The following is an 18,076-nucleotide window of genomic DNA, read 5'->3' on the forward strand; positions in this document are numbered from 1 at the left end:
TTGTCTTTGTTTTTTTTTATAATTCCTTCTATGTCAATAGAGAATTCTCCCATATTATTAAGCGTAGCATCGTTACCTTCCGCTTTCCAAATGCTGGAGACCTAATCGATGTTCTATCGAATCGCTGGTCAGACATCCAAGCCGAGCTTTGTTTGAGATAGAATTGTCAGTTCCTCCTCATTTTTCCTACCAATCATCAGTTCGTGTTGCTACTTAACTTCGCAAATTCGTAAATGTCATTAGGTCGAGTGTTTGAACAGAATTATTCACTCATCGTATATCTTAATAATGTTATTGATTTTTACGTCCAACTAACAACTTTTACGGTTTTCGGAGACAGCCAGGTGTCGGAACTTTGTCCCTCAGGAGTGCTTTTACGTGCCAGTAAATCTACCGACACGAAACTGACATATTTGAGCACCTTCAAATACCACCGCACTGAGCCAGGGTCGAACCTGCCATCGTATTTCTTGAAATATGTGCTAAATGAAAAGGAAAAAAGAACCTTTCATCTCCACTTGCATGATTCAAAATTATCAGTTCTATTTTCATGAAATGGTAAACAGAATGTTCATAGGGGAGATGCGGATTACAGCCTTTATTCACACTGCGTACTAAATTACTTTATTTAAGGGGAAATGCACTGTTTTTAACGTTCTTACAAGGCCAGCAAGCTGTAAAATGCCATGGCACGTTCTTCACCCGGACGAATGAGTGAAACTCATTACAAAAAGCCTTGACCTTCCGTACAGAGAGACCTCGGGGTGTATCGCAGAGAGTCAGTTTGTTGTAAGTGAACAATGTAGGTCAGACCACCACGACGGAAACGGAAACGACATCCGATGTACTTCTGATTTACAAACTAAGAGATACGTCCGCTCTTCTAGAGAAATCAAGGCCATCGCAGCATGACGTTCAGCTTCCAGTTTTTGTACCATCCACTTACATCCTTCATTTGGACCGTTAGTTGACGATGCCTTTGCTGGCAGGACCTAGTGTTTACAGTGCACTATGTCTTCTGGTATGGGCTAGAGCAATTTTGTTACTTTCATTGATCTGTCTCTGTCTTATCCTTGGCTTTGACAAAATGAAAGTGACCGAGGTATGAGCGATGCTAGTAATGCCAATCCTTATGCAGCCAATCCCTGCTATGAATGGTGTGAAAATGTTGCTCATAGGGTCGGTTGGTGCATGCATTTCAGTGGGCTTGGCAGACTGATATGTAATAGCAACTTCTGGCTCGGTGAGGAAAGCAACGGGAAACTACCTCACTCTTCATTTCCCTAGTACGCCTCTTCAGTGATGCCTAGGCCATCTATGACAGCGCATGGCGGAACTGTTGAGGATCCAACCAGCCTTCGGGCTGATGACTAAACATACATACAGTTGACGATAGATCGATATTACGACAGTCTGCTTTACCAGCAATAACTGGTAGAAATAGCTGAAAATTTGTTTGTTAAGCGGCAGTTCCTTGACATACGCTTTCTCCTTGGATGGTCTAGCTTTTTGATAGTGAATTAATCTGTTTACATTACGCTAACGTTGAAACATTATGATGATGATGATGATGCTTGCTGTTTAAAGGGGCCTAAGGTCATCGGCCCCAACGTTGGAACAAATGAAGGTTTGTTTTAAAATGCTGCGACCACTTTTTCGGAACCAAATTATGAAAATAGGAGCTGACTAGCCGAGGTGGTAAAGGCATGCAAGTCAAATAATTCAGAAATAAGATCTCTACTTCCGGGACCCTCCGTGGCTCAGACGGCAGCGCGTCGGCCACTCTCCGCTGGATACCATGGTTCAAATTTCGGTCAATCCATGAGAGAATTGTGCTGGACAAAGCGGAGGCGGAACAAGTTTTTCTCCGGGTACTCCGGTTTTCCTTGTCATCTTTCATTCCAGTAACACTCTCCATTATCATTTCATAACATTTATCAGTCATTCATAGAATCACTTAGGGAGTGGCGACCCCATTGCATTAATAGCCTATATACGATACATTCATTACATCCCTGACCCGGTCAAAGACTGGAAAACAGGTTGTAGGTTTTCATCTTCATCTCTACTTCCGGAGAAGCACGTGGCGGTGGGGTTCACTAAACCAACACAACAAATAAGAAGTAGAGTACCAGGTCAATTTCTGGAGGCAAAAGAAGCTGGATGTAGAATTAACCACTCTATCTCACTTGTTAGTGCCGAGGTTATGGATAGTAGAAGCCTTCACTTTCCATTCCTCGAAGGCCGTCATGGCCTGCATGGAGATGACTTTGCCTCTTTTTTTCATAATTTTAAATGACTGAGAGGGAATTACATGTATCCATAAACATTAGTGAATAATGATTTATATTATATATACAGGGTATACCAAAACTCGACGGAAAAAATTTAGGAATGGATTCCTCACATAGACAGATGAAAAAAAAGATTATGACAACATGGGTCCGGAAACATATACATACAGATTTATTCAAACTTTGTGACACAAATTAATTTTAGTAATAATTCACATGTCCTCATGCAATCATCCAATCGTCTCATCAACAGAGGTTCGCCATTAACATCTGGGCAGGCATTGTTGGCGATTCCTTTTTGGGACCCTGTGTTCTTCCGAATAGGCTTACTGGACAGAACGACAAGAATTTCTTGCGTACTACATTGCCTGATTACTTGGAAGACATGCCACTTGCATCCCGTCGACAAATGTTTTTCAATCATGATGGTGCTCCCTCACATTTCAGTCTGCTGCCTGCAGGTACCTGGACACCCATTTTCCTGAGCGCTGGATAGGTAGAGGACGACCGATTGGCCACCATCACGCTTTCCTGACTTGAAACCCCTGGACTTTTACCTGTAGGGACACGTTAAGTCTCTCGTGTATGCGAATCTTGTTCCTGATGAAGCAACTTTATGTGAGCGCATTGTGACAACCTCTCAGGCAGTACGCACTACACCAGGCATTTTGGATCGCGTGCGTAACTCCATGCGACGACGAGCGGAGGCTTGTATTCAAGCTGAAGGTCGTCACTTTGAACATTTCCTCTGATACATGCTCAAAGTGTTTCAGCAGCCGTTACAGATGAACGGTGTAAATGTACAAAATTTTGAATAAATCTGTAAGGATTCGTCTCCGGACCCATGTTGTCATGAACTTTTTCTTCTTTCTATGTGAGGCATCCATTCCTACATTTTTGTCGTCGAGTTTTGGTACACTCTATTATACACAAGTTGCTTTACAACGCACCGACACAGGTAGGTGTTATGGCGATGATGGGACAGGAAAGGGCCTTAAGGTACAGCCTGGTGTGAAAATGGGAAACCACGGAAAATCATCTTCAGGGCTGCCGTCAGTGGAGTTCGAACCCACTATCTCTCGAAAGTACTGGCCGCAATTAAGCAACTGCAGCTATCGAGCTCGATATATATATATATATATATATATATATATATATATATATATATATATATATATATATATATATTTATTTATTACAAGTAGCGTTACGTCGGACCGACGACACAGATAGCCCCAGCATTTGCCTGGTGTGAAAATGGAAAACCATAAACCATCTTCAGGGCTGCCAGCAGTGGGGTTCGAACCCACTATCTCCCGAATACTGGATACTGGCCGCTGTCGAGTTAGTTACATAGACACACATACACCGAGTATATCCCTAACCCACATATGAATCAACAACGGCAGCATTAGGTATAAAATCCGGAACTAATTCTTTTATTCCTTAAATTCATGGATTTTATCTCAAAATTGAAGTAATATTTTTGGACTCCGTGGATACGGGTGAACGGTCAGCGTAATCGCCTTCGGTTCATAGGACCTAAGGTGCGATTCCGGCCGGGCTGGAGATCTGAACAATATTTCGTTAATTTCTCTACGTCGGGGACTGGGTATTTTGGACACATTTTCATATTCACATATTCATTTACATACAATACACTACACTACCAACCACCAATGAAACACGCAATAGTGAATTTATCCCGCCACACATGGCATCAGGAAGGCATCCGGCCGTAAAACTGGGCTTAAACCACATTAGTGACAACCTCAGATAATTGGAAAAAGGCTAGGAAAGAATATAAAATTTTGGACTCCGTGGATGATTTATAGGCTAAGCAGGAAAAATGATTAAAAAATCAATATGAACAGTTTTGAAAAGAACATGTCTCTAAGTATCTCGCTTAGTATGAGCGATTTCTTTCTCATAAATTTGTTTATTTAATTACAAAATAGAGCGTAAAACTGTGTAGCCTCTCCTCGTTCAGCAAGTGTTAAAATGTTAACGTTGACTGATCAGTTTCGGAGGCTTCGGGATTCCGGGCTCGATTTACGGCTAGTTCGTAGGATTTTGACCATTGATGTTTTATTCCCTTGGCTCTGGGACTGGCTATTTCTGACGTCTCCAACTCACACACCAAAGAACACTATATTCCTGTTACACCCCTTTAAACGAAAATCATCATCATCATCACCATCATCACACTAGCTTGTTACCTCCCAACACACTAACACGTAGTTTCCGTACATCGCAGACACCAGCCACCCTCAAAGGATAGCCTTACATAGGATAAATCAGGCTATAATAGACACACGAACTTATTAAATGATTATTATTGGTATACAGTTGAAGACATTGAAGGATCTATAGAGTAGAAGTAGGGTGCATAGACACCCACTATTGTTGTCCGTCTTAATACTGACTTTAATGTTTGTATATGCGTATATAACAATAGGTAAATGCAGCTATTAGCCAGATAATAATAAAAAAGAATTGCGTATGATATGCAGAAGGTACTAATCCGAGCAAATTTTGATAGCGAGTCTATCTTTACGGACCATCGCATGGTACACATCACACTGTTGCTTGCACAGACCACAGATGCAATCGGGGCATGGTTCGTGATATCGCTTGTTTGAACACATCTTGAAGTGAAATCCATGGACTGCGGAGCGTGTTACAAGGTGTCTTGAGGCTGTAATTAGCTTGTTTCCAGTCTGCAGTCAGCATGACATCCGTATAGCTACAGGGATGGCAAACCTTTATCGACAAGCGTGTCAATTAAGGTATTTTGCATTACATTTTTCTGTCTAGTGTGCCATCGATTACTTTTCCTTCAAAATCATCATGAAACCCTTCATTTGACTTCAATTAGGTATTATATTGCATTACATATAAACCCATTCAATTGAATGTTTGATGATTTTATTTTCCAAAGATCACTGAAAATTACATTTTAAAAACACGGACATTTTAAGAATAAGGTATATTTTTGCTTTAATAAAATTTGTAAAAAAGTATAGCCATAGAATTGAGATATACACCTTTATTAAAGCGTAGTGTTAAAATATGCTATGGTGCTAGGTTTTCGATGTATTTATTACATGTTAAAGAAATAAAATATGTGGTATGTTGTCTGGCGTGCCACAGAAGTCGTGTTCGCGTGTCACCTAGTGGTGCATGTCAAGGTTAGCGATATTTTGGCGTAGAACAAGGTCATAGCTGTTTCAATTAATAGTTGCTGTATATTCTTTATGTCATATATTACCTTCACTGCTGCCTTGACTCTTTCTTTTACGTGGGCTTTGAAGGAGGAAGATGCTTTGTAGCGGAACACCAAGATATGTGTTAATAATTTCCAGGGGAGGGTCCTTGCAGGTAATTCGATCCTGGGTGGCTATTCTTCCCTCCCACCATCCTTCCTGAATATCATTTGAAATGTTTTCCTCTCGTATACTTGGAAGTTTTAGTCATCTGCTCATTTTGATACGGCATCTAGTGCCTTCTGTAGGTTACCATGTCATCTGCATACATACAGGGTGAAGCGAAATTCGTGCACTCTGGAGTCGCAGCGCGACTCTTCACATGCCAACAATAAAAAAATATCTCTCACAAAAGTTCGTCCTGCGAGTATATCCGGGAGGAAAAGGACGTTGAAAAGTGGCAATCTGGCAACACTGTAACCACATGTAGGGTAACTACCTCTGTCAGCACATATTAGTCGTGCTGTACAGTTGGTGCAGTGGATGGAGTTTTGGGTTAGCATGCAGGAGGTCGAGGGGTCTATCCTGGGTTGAGGCGTAAGTTTTTACTTCGTAAATGTAGTCCAGGTGGTATGGTATCTGGCATCTTAATCGTCAACAGCGATTGCAGCGCGTCCTCTAGAAACCATTTGCACTTACATACTACGATCCTAGAAATGGACGAACATTCGTTTTCATTGGTCAGCTTTGAAAGACGCCCTTTCCACGTCGTGGGCGTGAATTTATTCGCACCACTTCATCTACTAGATGCGTTACAAAGTGTTCAGCGTTACTAAAATTTGTAAATGTAGGATGCATGTGACCTAAAAAAAACGGTGTATTACTGTATTACAGTATGTAATATCCGATGGACATTAGCAAATAAAAAGATGCGCCTCAACCCATGATCAAACCCTCGACCTCCTGCATGCTAACCCGAAACTCTATCCACTGCACCAACTATACAGCACGACTGATACGTGCTGACAGAGGTAGTTACCCTACATGTGGTTACAGCGTTGCCAGATTACCACTCTTCAACGAACTTTTTCTGCCGGATATACTCGCAGGACGAACTTTTGTGAGAGACATTTTGTTATTGCTGGCATGTGAGGAATCGTGCTGCGACGCCCGAGTGCGCGAATTTCGCTTCACTCTGTATAAGGCGTTGCACGTCCCTTTTCTCTTACTGTTTTGAAAATGTCCGAAATTGCAATATTGGACAGCAGGGGACTCATTGGGTCTCCTTCTAATATTATATTTGTTTGGATGATCTCAGCTGACGAAGCAAGGGAATCATTTATTATCACTCTGTTATATTCCAAGATGTTCCTTAGTAGTCTCACCACAGCTTGATATATTAAGCACTGTTGTCGACGGTTATGTGAACTTTCAGGTGCGTGATATTCACGTAATAATCTATATCGCCGTGGTATTTCTGCATGGATTTGCTTGTATAACTAATTGCATTAAGGATTGGCGATGGAACGGCCGTGGAATTGATAAAGATATAATATCACACATTACTATAGTCGACGTCAGCGGTGAGTTCAAGAACACACAGTAGTCTCCATTTTCTGACAGGTTGTGTTGTAATTATTTCCAATATACACTATCTATTGGTAGATTGTAATCTTATATGACCCTGCATCAAGAAATGTTTTGATAACCATGTAAATTAGTATACTGTATATCTTGTACTTTGAGTAACCCTCAAACACAGACCTGCGGTCTCTCCAGCCGCATCAAAACTTCAAAAGTGGATTTCAACCGATTTCCCCCGTCTTTATGAATGAAAACGCGCATGTACCTTACGGTGGGGAGCCGGTTGCGCAGTGGAATTAGTGGCGTACAGTTATTTCGTGCAGAACTGAAGATATTAGGGCTAATACAGTACACTGATCAGCCAGAACATTATGACCACCTACCTAATAGCCGGTATGTCCACTTTTGGCACGGATAACAGTGGTGACGCACCCTGGCATGAAAGCAATGAGGTCTTGGTAGGTCGCTGGAGGGAGTTGGCACCACATCTGCACACACAAGTCACCTAATCTCCGTAAATTCCGGGGAGGGGGGCGATGAGCTCTGACGCCACGTTCAATCACATCCCAGATGTGTTCGATCGGGTTTAAGATCTGGCGAGTTGGGGAGCCAGCACATTAATTGTAAGTCGCCACTGTGTTCTTAGAACCACTCCATCACACACCTGGCCTTGTGACATGGCACATTATCTTGTTGAAAAACGCCACTGCCGTTGGGAAACCTGATCGGGGGTGTACGTAGTCTGCATCCTGTGTACGTTACTTCTCGGCCGTCATGATGCCTTGAACGAGCTCCACCGCACCCATGGATGCCCACGTGAATGTTTCCCAGAGCATAATTGAGTCGCCGCCAGCTTGTCTCCGTCCCACAGTACACGTGTCAAGGAGTTGTTCCCCTGGAAGACGACGGATTCGCACCCTTCCAACGGCATGATGAAGAAGGTATCGGGATTCATCAGATCATTCAACGCTCTGCCACTGCGCCAACGTCCAGTGACGATGGTCACGTGCCCATTTCAGTTGATGTCGTGGTGTTAACATTGGCACATGCACGGGTCGTCGACTGCGGAGGTTCATCCTTAGGTGTGTACGGTGCACTGTGTTCAGACACACTTGTACTCTGCCCAGCACTAAAGTCTGATGTTAGGTCCACCACACTTCGCCGCCTGTCCTGTTTAACTAGTCTGCACAGCCTACGACGTCCGACATCTGTGAGGGGTGGCCGCCCAACCCCGCGACGTTTGGACGTGTTTTCACCTTGGTTTCGCCATTTGTTAAAGACACTCACCACAGCACTCCTCGAACAACAGACAAGTCGTGCAGTTTCCGAAATGCTCGTGTCGAACCTCCGGGCCATCACAATCTGCCCTCGGTCAAACTCAGATAAATCGCGCGCCTTCTCCATTCTGCACAGGGACAGCACGCTCACTGATACTACATGCACCGTACGTGTGCCTGACTAGCAGTCATTTCTCGTCAGGTGACGCTGTTATCGCCTGGACGAGTTTATATCGATAGTGTCATAATGTTCTGGCTGATCCGTGTATAATGCTAGCGGTTACGTCCAGTGCACGTCTGTGTTAGTGGGATTGTTTTTGTCCGTTCTTACAATGGATGCTAATCAAGGTCCTTCGCAAAAGGTCATTGTTATTGATGGAAACTTTGATAAAACACTGACTGGGTGAATGGAGGATAATGATAGTAAATTCGATTCTGGAGATGAACATGATTACGTTGTAGAGAGTACATTCGTTGCCTGTTAAAAGTACTGTTTTTAACATTTCTATAGTTTGATTTAAGTATAGTCCAGTTCAGTTTTAATTTATTTAATAATTCAAATTAATATTATTCCACTAATTTTATTTCAAAATAACCTCACTGATTATTGAATTATTGAATTTTGATAGTTACGTCTATATGTACACTCATTCATTTACAACGAGTAGAGCCTAGTTGCTACAGCATTTTATAAATAAATATTCCATATACTGCATCTCTGTTTCTTAAATTATGGAAAAAAGCGAAAAGAACATCGCTATAGTTATTTAACATCCGTTGTTTTATTCTTGTGCTTTCAACAATACTAAATACAATAGCGGTATCTGAGGCCGCACGTCTGTGTTAACGGCTCACATTACGCACATCTGTGGTTTAGGACTAAGGGCAACCATTCTTAGCGAAAAGAGTTGGTAAAGCTAGTACAAAGACCTTAAATTATTCATAAGTATGAAACCTGAATATCCCTCCCCTAACATTGCAATAGTTATTGACATAGAAATGTATCTTAGTACGAAATAGTATTTTCTACATCAGCCATCCCGCCTTTGCTGGAAGGACCTAGTGTTTACAGTGCACTATGTCTTCTGGTATAGGCTAGAGCAATTTGTTACTTTCGTAGATCTGTCTCTGTCTTATCTTTGGCTTTGACAATATGAAAGTGACTGAGGTATGAGCGATGCTAGTAATGCCAATCCTTATGCAGCCAGTCCCTACTATGAATGGTGTGAAAATGTTGTTCATAGGGTCGGTTGGTGTATACATTTCAGTGGACTTGGCAGACTGATATGTAATAGCAACTCTGGCTCGGTGAGGAAAGCAACGGGAAACTAACTCACTCCTCATTTCCCTAGTACGCCTCTTCAGTGATGCCTAGGCTATCTATGACAGCTGATGGCAGAGCTGTTGAGGATCCCACGAGCGACATCACTAACGGACTGAACATACATACATACATACATACATACATACATACATACATACATACATACATACATACATACATACATACATACATACATACATACATACATACATACATACATACATACATCAGCCATATTACTTGCAATTAATACAGTGAGATAACCTTCGCCTTCACGACCAGGTGTTTCTCTCACGCACAAGCGTATGTACGTTCTTAACAGAAGGTTACTCGGATTATTTACAGAGTGTCAATATTAGACCATGTAACCTCAACCACGAAAAATTAAATGATTCATTTTCTTAATCCAACATGGATTGGCTTTCCAATAAGACTTCCTGGTATTCATATCGTTTTCTTAGGCTTTCACTTTCTTCTGCTTCAATGTAGAAAGTGACCGTAACTTGATACGGTTTGAAATGTTAGTGATTCCAGCCCAAGTTGATGGGTTCGATCCCGGTTCAATCTGGTGAGCTTTGAAGGTACTCCAACACGCAAAACTCTCAGTACATTTACCGGTTCATAAAATAGCTCGTTGGGAACAAAATTCTGGCACCTCGGCGTCTACGAATATCGTAGAACTGGTTAAGAGGGGCGAAACCAATAACATTATTGTAAAATCTATTGCATTAATACATCCATAAGTGTCATTTGTTTGTTCTGTCGTTTCCTGATGTGTTTGAATCGGCAAATAAATTAATACCATATGATTTATTGATAAAGAAATCACGTAGGACCACATCATTCCACCCTGCATAGCTTTTCGCCTGAAAGGGAAACTGTCTGGATGAACAGGGTATTAATGCTTCCAACATTAATGAATGGATATCACCGCAAACCGTGAAAGTAGTTTAGTAAAACCAATGATGTAATCAATTATGAACAAACTTCCGGCTTATACTTGACTGAATTTAATCTCAAACCTGCACATGTAAACAGTTACCGGTACCAATAAATAATTAACTTTAACCATACTTTATGAAAACATTGTTAATTGTTAATATGGTTTTCACTATAAATATCGTCCGGCTAGATGGCTAAATGGTTAGTGCGCTGATCTTTGGCCACAGGGGTCCCGGGTTCGATTCCCAGAAGGGTCGGGAATTTCGACCATAATTGATTAATTCCGTTGGCACGGGTCCTCATCAAGACGCGTGGGTCGTCTACAGGCGTCAAAACATCAAGAAACCTGCTTATGGCGAGTCGAACTTGTTCTCGGACACTCCTGGCGCTAAAATTCATACGCCATTTCATTCAAACAGATATCTAAATACTTATGTTTTCATAGTGTCTATACACGGAGTAGACACTTCTAGATAGGAAATAAAATGCTAATTGGGACAGTGTAGGAAATTTGGGACTTTAGTTTTACAGCCGTCACTAAAAGACGTTGTGCTAACACACGGCAAGTTTCCTGGCGCACCTTTCAATTCAGATTTTCTTGCAACAATAGACCAACAGTTTATTATCCACGAGCCATCTTTCGTCAATAATGGGTTTGAGACGGAGAACCGGAGAACTAAATAATAATGGCGGTTTAGTTTAAATTGATCTTTTGCTCTAACCGCTCCCGGGAATTTCTGTTGAATATTCAAGTTCAGTTTTTAATTATGCCACATAGGACTCAGAATGAGATAGGCTATAATTTAAAACGAGTTTCAAATAAAATCAAGACATATTAGTTGTAATTTCTATACTTAATTACGTTGGTGTAAGTGTTTTGATTTGTTATTACTAAGTTCATATGTGTTTGTATAAACTTTGCTGAAAAATATATTAATATACCATTGAAAATGTAGCTTAAATGTGAGTGTTTTTTTTTTTTTTTTTTTACAATGAAAGTCATATTTATTTAATTTTATTTTTCATTGTCAATTTATGAAAGTGTTCCTTCCTGAAGTAATACTTTATTTGTGTCTTACATTCAATGTTATACGAAAATAATTTTGTCCGTTTACCCAACTCTTTTCATTTGGACAAATTAGTAAAAATCAACACAGTTAAATCTTCAAAACCTTCGTTCACACTGTTTTCTCAAACTCAGTATAACGGAGAAGATCTTGAATATACAGTATTTAAATTTCAAAGGATGTTCAGATGTTCGGAATATTCCTGTCCCAATATGACTTGTTCACAAGGTCGACCAGGATTCTTTAAAGAAACCTCCAGAAAATCATTACAGGCGTACTTTTCATATACAGTATCTGGATTCCTCTGACTGAAGCTATATGCGTAGAGATTTGAAAACCGAATGCAGTCCCATAATCATGTCTAGCTGGGTTTCTTACCAAACTTACTAGTCTGTGCATTGTTACGAAATCAGCATGCTTCATATTAACATGATATGATTTTATTTTGTTCCATTTGAGAATGATCACGCCATCCTTCTAGATCTTAAAAAGCTTGCATTCAATACTCTGATAAATTTCAACTTTATGAAAAACACGATCAAATGGTAGATGTATGTGGCCTGCTACTAGAAAAAGGTGCTTGATACTCCCAAATCGTTTGGAGGGAATGAGAAATATCCACCACCCAGTTATGTTCCCTGGACAATTAATCGGAATAAACAAGATGTATACAGTACATACCGGGGATACGAAGCCTACATTTATTAATTCCATTACCTTTGCCTTTACACTCGTAATTCAATTAGAGATAGCTGCCGTAGTGGAGAAAAAGCGCTGTGTTCGGTCCGGCTAATATAAGCTAATAGAATGGCGTGGTTTGTAGCAGCGAGGGCATCAGACTTGTACGCTAGTGGCTTTACATCGCACCGACACAGGTCTTATTGCGACCATGGGATAGGAAAGGCCTAGGAGTTGGAAAGAAGCGGCCGTGGATTTAATTAAGGTCCAGCCGCAGCATTTGCCTGGTGTGAAAATGGGAAACAACGGAAAACCATCCTCAGGGCTGCCGACAGTGGGATTCGAACTCACTATCTCCCAGATGCAAGCTGACAGCCGCGCGCCCCTAACCACACGGCCAACTCGTCCAGACTCGTACGGGCTGTACGTGTAACTTTATCAGGAAGAGTGGCTCAGGCGACATAGACTGTCTTTCTGAGACCAGCTCAGTCCGATAATATGCTCAAATACACTCGCCTCTTGTCTCTAGATTAACCATCACGTAAAATAACGCGTGTGGGACAAAATTTCTGCAACTTGACATCTCCGAAAACCGAAAAAGTAGTTAATGAGACATAAAACAATTATTATTATTATTATTATTATTATTATTATTATTATTATTATTATTATTATTATTATTATTATTCAATCTGAGCAGGATCAGTGACTTCGATCTATTGTCTTCACCTACCTCATAGGAGGCCTGGGTGTAATATGTCTCCACTGGAGATCTCCATTATTCGTTATGCAATGCACTGCTTTCCTTATTAACAATTTTTGCAGTGGTGATGTATTCAATGTTATAGGCTATATTCACAATTCATAAAACAGTATAATTAAGAAAGAAAGAAAGAAAGTATGAAAGAAATATTTTACAATAAGATTTTTAGAATGGTATTTAATTTATATGCACGTTAGCAAGAAATCTTTGAAATTTATGATAGGAAGACGAGGGAACAGCGATTTGTGGATAAAATCTTCAGCGAGATTTTCTCGTTAACTTGCAGGGTCTGTCCCCAGTTGAGCATATACAACAGAAGGGGAGTGTTAGAGAAAAGTAGTAACTTTCAGCAGGGGGGAGGGAAATTCTGTTATCTTTCACTCACGAAATGAAGGTTTCACATGCAGAGAAATATGAAGGGGACCGTGGCGTTGACACAGGCGAGATAAGAGTACCATAGGAGGGAAAGATCGTAAGATGTGAGAGACGTACGAGGTGGCATGAATGAGGTAAGAGAAATGTTTAAGTTATAGTACTTTAGCAACAGCCATGGTCTACGTGTTAACTCATATATTTTCGCTCCGTTGACCACAAATTTAAAGACTAGTTTGACAGTATAACAGGGTGTTCACAGTCTGGGAATCACAAATAAGACATGTTAGATAAAATAACACACTCAGCCATGTATGTATAGTCTTTACAAGCCACGTCCAATTCTTTCCAAATCCACGCCCAATAATTTTCATATACACAGATCATTTGTCAACACACATCCTTTTACATACGGTGGGAGTTAGAAAGAGCAGTCAGCCATAAGACTTGGCCTAATACACCTGTAGTGACGACCCCAATTAATTAGGAAAAGGCCAGCAAGCTTTGACATGCAACAACAACAACATGTATCGAGTCTCATTGAAAAGTATTCAACGGCACAGAACTGCAGGGACAGATTCAGTTGGGCGAATATGTAGAAAGCAGTTTGGCCAATGCCAACGACTTAGTCGTAACGGCAGACTGCGCTGAAAACTTCCAGTCAAATATCTTGAAACTTGAAAAGAAATACAGCGAGTGTGATATAAAAATTAGCATTTCGAAGACTTATGTGATAGAGGTTGGGAAGAAACAAAAAAGAACTGAATGCCGTTGGCTTTATGTCGCACCGACACAGATAGCTCTTATGGCGACGGTGGGATAGGAAAGGCCTAGAAGTGGAAAGGAAGCGGCCGTGGCCTTAATTAAGGAACAGCCCCAGCATTTGCCTGGTGTGAAGTACTATGGATTTGTATCTTCCGTGATGGTAGAATAGTAGATGAAATTCAATCGTGGTATAGCAACGCTAAAGTAGATAGCTCGCAGTTGTAATCAACAGTATGTTGTAAGAAAGAAGTGAGTTTGCAGATTAAACTATCTTTCAGATGGACTTTGCTGTACGGGAGCGAAAACCGGATGGACTCAAGATATCTAAAAGGTAGCAACAGACTTAAAAGTAGGGAGAATGATGTTGGTACAAACAGATGGAAACAATAGTTAGAGCCCTGCACGGATGCGGATATCCGCGAAGGTAGTATCTTGGCGGATACAAACTGTATGGCAATGCGGATAATTTTCTAAATAATGACGTTTGATTTTCACTTAGGTATACTCTCTTTTTTCTTTGTTTGTGGTTAGGCGACTTTTAACAGTGGTATGGGAAAATGGTGAAATATATAAGCAGCCTTGAGACCATAAAGCTGTAAATTTGACGTAAGCCTAACTGGCTCCTACCCACAATAAAATGGAAGGAAGGAACAACGGTAAATACGTCGGTAGTTGTCGCAAGAGAAAATCCCTCATAATCCGGTGACTACAAGGGTTCTGGTGCCAGCTGTCAGGCCTATTGTATTATGATAACAGATCTATCCGTTTCATCACCTTGGGTGTTATATACTGCACTTAGATATATACAATATCCGCGGATAACTATTCGCGGATGCGGGTGTGGATGAAGGATGTGCGGATACGGATATTATTTTTCATATCCGTGCAGGGCTGTAACAATAATCGCAACGAAGAGTCGCAATGGATGCTGACCTTCCACATGACGAAGCCAATCGGAATTGTTTACGGACCAATAGCGCATGTTTCCACGGTTTACTTAGCCATGATTTCTAAATGCTGATTCATCACTAAACAACACAAGTGTCCGGCCCCACGGTATAGAGGGCAACGCGTCCGCCTGTCACCCGGCGGTCCCGGGTTCGACTCCCGGCCGGGTCAGGGATTTTTAATTGTAAATGATTAACATCCCTGGTCGACGCCCCGAATAAATAGCATTTTTTAAAAAACAAGATATCTGACAAATCTGGTGTTTACAACTTAATGCCGATGTAAAAATATGTAACACCATTATCAAAATCGTTTCCATACAGCTGTTGATAGAGAGAAGCATGATACGGTTGGAACTTATGACGGTGGAGAAAGCGTAGTACACTTGCTTCACTCATGCCGCGCCCTCGTGCGATTGCTCGGGAACTACAATAAGTGAGCTAGAGTAACAGCAGCTAGAACATGAATTTCACCCTCTTTTCTGCTCACTCGTTTTTCAATGTTACGTTTTCTGGGTGTTAACGTTTATAGTTTCACATAATAGGTTGAAGAGGTTCACAAATAGAGATGTGTGACGTCTATCGCGATATCGTTCTGTGTACAAAGTGCAAGAACGAACAACATTCTTCCTACACTCTCCATACACCATTAACACGTCGGCTTTTTCAGCATTAGTAAATACCATAGCTCACCACGTCGTACTTCGTGATCCAGCACAAAGTAACTGACAAGGTAGTTGCAATGCAATCAGTGCACTGTAAGGGAAATTAAGAGTTGAATGGAGCAGACAAATGCCGATATTTACAATTTTCAAACTACGGTAGCTTGTAAACTACTTGTACTAGAATCCTTAAAGAAAAAAAAAAAAACCGAACCAGTGACATCTAATTTACTCAAGATTTATTTTCATGTCAACAGGAATAGTTCCATTTGAAAAAAAAAAATTCTAAAATAATAAACATTCTAATAATTATTAAAATCTGTGCATGGACTACAACTGATTACGCTTCCTTCCTCTGGAAACAGCACATCATCAGCACCTTCCATTTCAAGAATATTTCGGGTGCAAATTATAGGTAATTCACTCTGTATATGTATCTAGGGATGGACGATTCAAATGACTAACGTAGACGGATGAAACACATATAAGTTATTCGGAGTCCGATAGTAATCAAAATGCCGCTATTGGTCAATCAAGTGGGAACAAGTAGTATGAATTAATAAAAAACAATTATCAAGGGTTAGGACAAGACATACTGAAGTTGACGTGAAATTGCATGAGATTATGAAAATTTCCATTCGAGAAATGGAGACCACTTGCAAGTAGAATATTTTCTGTGAGTTCGGCCCGCCAGTTCTATAGCTGGCTTTCCCGGTACACCCCACAGGGATGAGCTACATGTACCACTGTGTGATGGTATTGTCTGAGCGTGTAGGTGTAATTGTACAGGCTAAGAATGGGAAGGAAGCAGCCATGGCCTTGAGAAGGGTACCATCCCGGCATTTGCTTGAAACTGAAGTGGGGAAACTGTGGAAAATAACTTCTAAGATGGCTGCCAGGTATTCGAACCTGCGTATGTCCCGTGTACAGAGTTAACTGACAGAAATGGCCGTGCCAGTTCGATGAAGCTGGAATTGATCTTTATTCACATCGTTCGGTATAAAAACTACGTTTCAGCCGAAAAGTTGGAATTGCAGCTTTAGAGATTTATAATAGATCGGTAATTTGTTTGAGATCGTTAGTAACGTCTTTAGTCTCCGTATCTCAGCCATGTGAAATAAGTTTGATTCTTTGTGTGTTGTCATTGTAACAATACTTAGTCCGACACATTAGCTGAATAGTCAGCGTTGAGACCTTCGGTTCAGAGGGTCCCGAGTTCGATTCCCGGTCGGGTCGGGGATTTTAATCGCCTCGGATTAATTCTTATTGCCCGAGTACTGGATGTTTGTGGGACTAGGCCTACATAGACTACATTATGAACAATAATCTATCTGTATGAAATGAATGTTCTTGCAAAATAGTTTTCATACATTTTCGATTGCCTGTAAAACTGAAAATTTATTACCAATCTTTTCTACATGTATTTTAATTTTGGCAAAACAACTTTAAGGCGTTATAAAGAACATTTTTAAAATGTATACAGCTACTATGAAGCCCGATAAGAACTTACTTTATTCGTTCAAACTCACTTATATCATTTGCAGTTTTACCAGTAGGAGTAGAGATTTAAACAATCATATTATTCCTTATTGCCTTAATGCTAATACCACGTTTACGTTTAAAAATTAAGTTACGATGCGAAATCATTTAACTTGGAAGAATTTATTTCCTGTTTACCAGTAGTTAAGTGCGCTCCAATTCTGACAACGTGATAACATAGGGTAAGATCATAGGTTTCAAATCAATGGTATTCAAGGATGTTTAAAGATCTCAGTCCGGTGTTATTGAAAAAAAATCAAAGCTCGGCGGCTCAAAAGACCATTAGCGGTCATAAGAATATTAAACTCCTGTAATATTTTATCATTATCATTATCATCATCATCATCATCATCATCAGATACTCAAACAATCCTCATAATCAATATCAGCAGGTATCATCGGAGGATGAAGGAGATTTAACACTAGTACGATTCCATGAAGTTTGATCTTTTAAAACATTTTTCACATAATGTTCGTAAGATCAAAAGCATTAATTAGTTTATACATTAACCTGAAGGTCATTCACCATAGTTATGAAAAAAACCACCGAAATTATATATAACACACTGCTGTGTATTTAACATATCTCCAACTGCTATCCGTTTTGACGTAACCAGAGTGCCTGAATTTTGTCCGGAAAAGTGGTTTTATTCCTG

At 40.5% G+C, this 18,076-nt stretch overlaps 1 protein-coding gene across 2 annotated transcripts in view; it reads right to left on the bottom strand.

The window, feature by feature from the left end:
* LOC136856948 (uncharacterized) overlaps nucleotides 1-18,076 on the bottom strand; it is a 674,709-nt gene that overhangs the window by 70,365 nt on the left and 586,268 nt on the right. The window lies entirely within an intron of this gene.

The sequence above is a fragment of the Anabrus simplex genome, chromosome 1 (genome assembly GCF_040414725.1).
Source record: "Anabrus simplex isolate iqAnaSimp1 chromosome 1, ASM4041472v1, whole genome shotgun sequence".
Classification (NCBI taxonomy): Eukaryota; Metazoa; Arthropoda; class Insecta; order Orthoptera; family Tettigoniidae; genus Anabrus; species Anabrus simplex.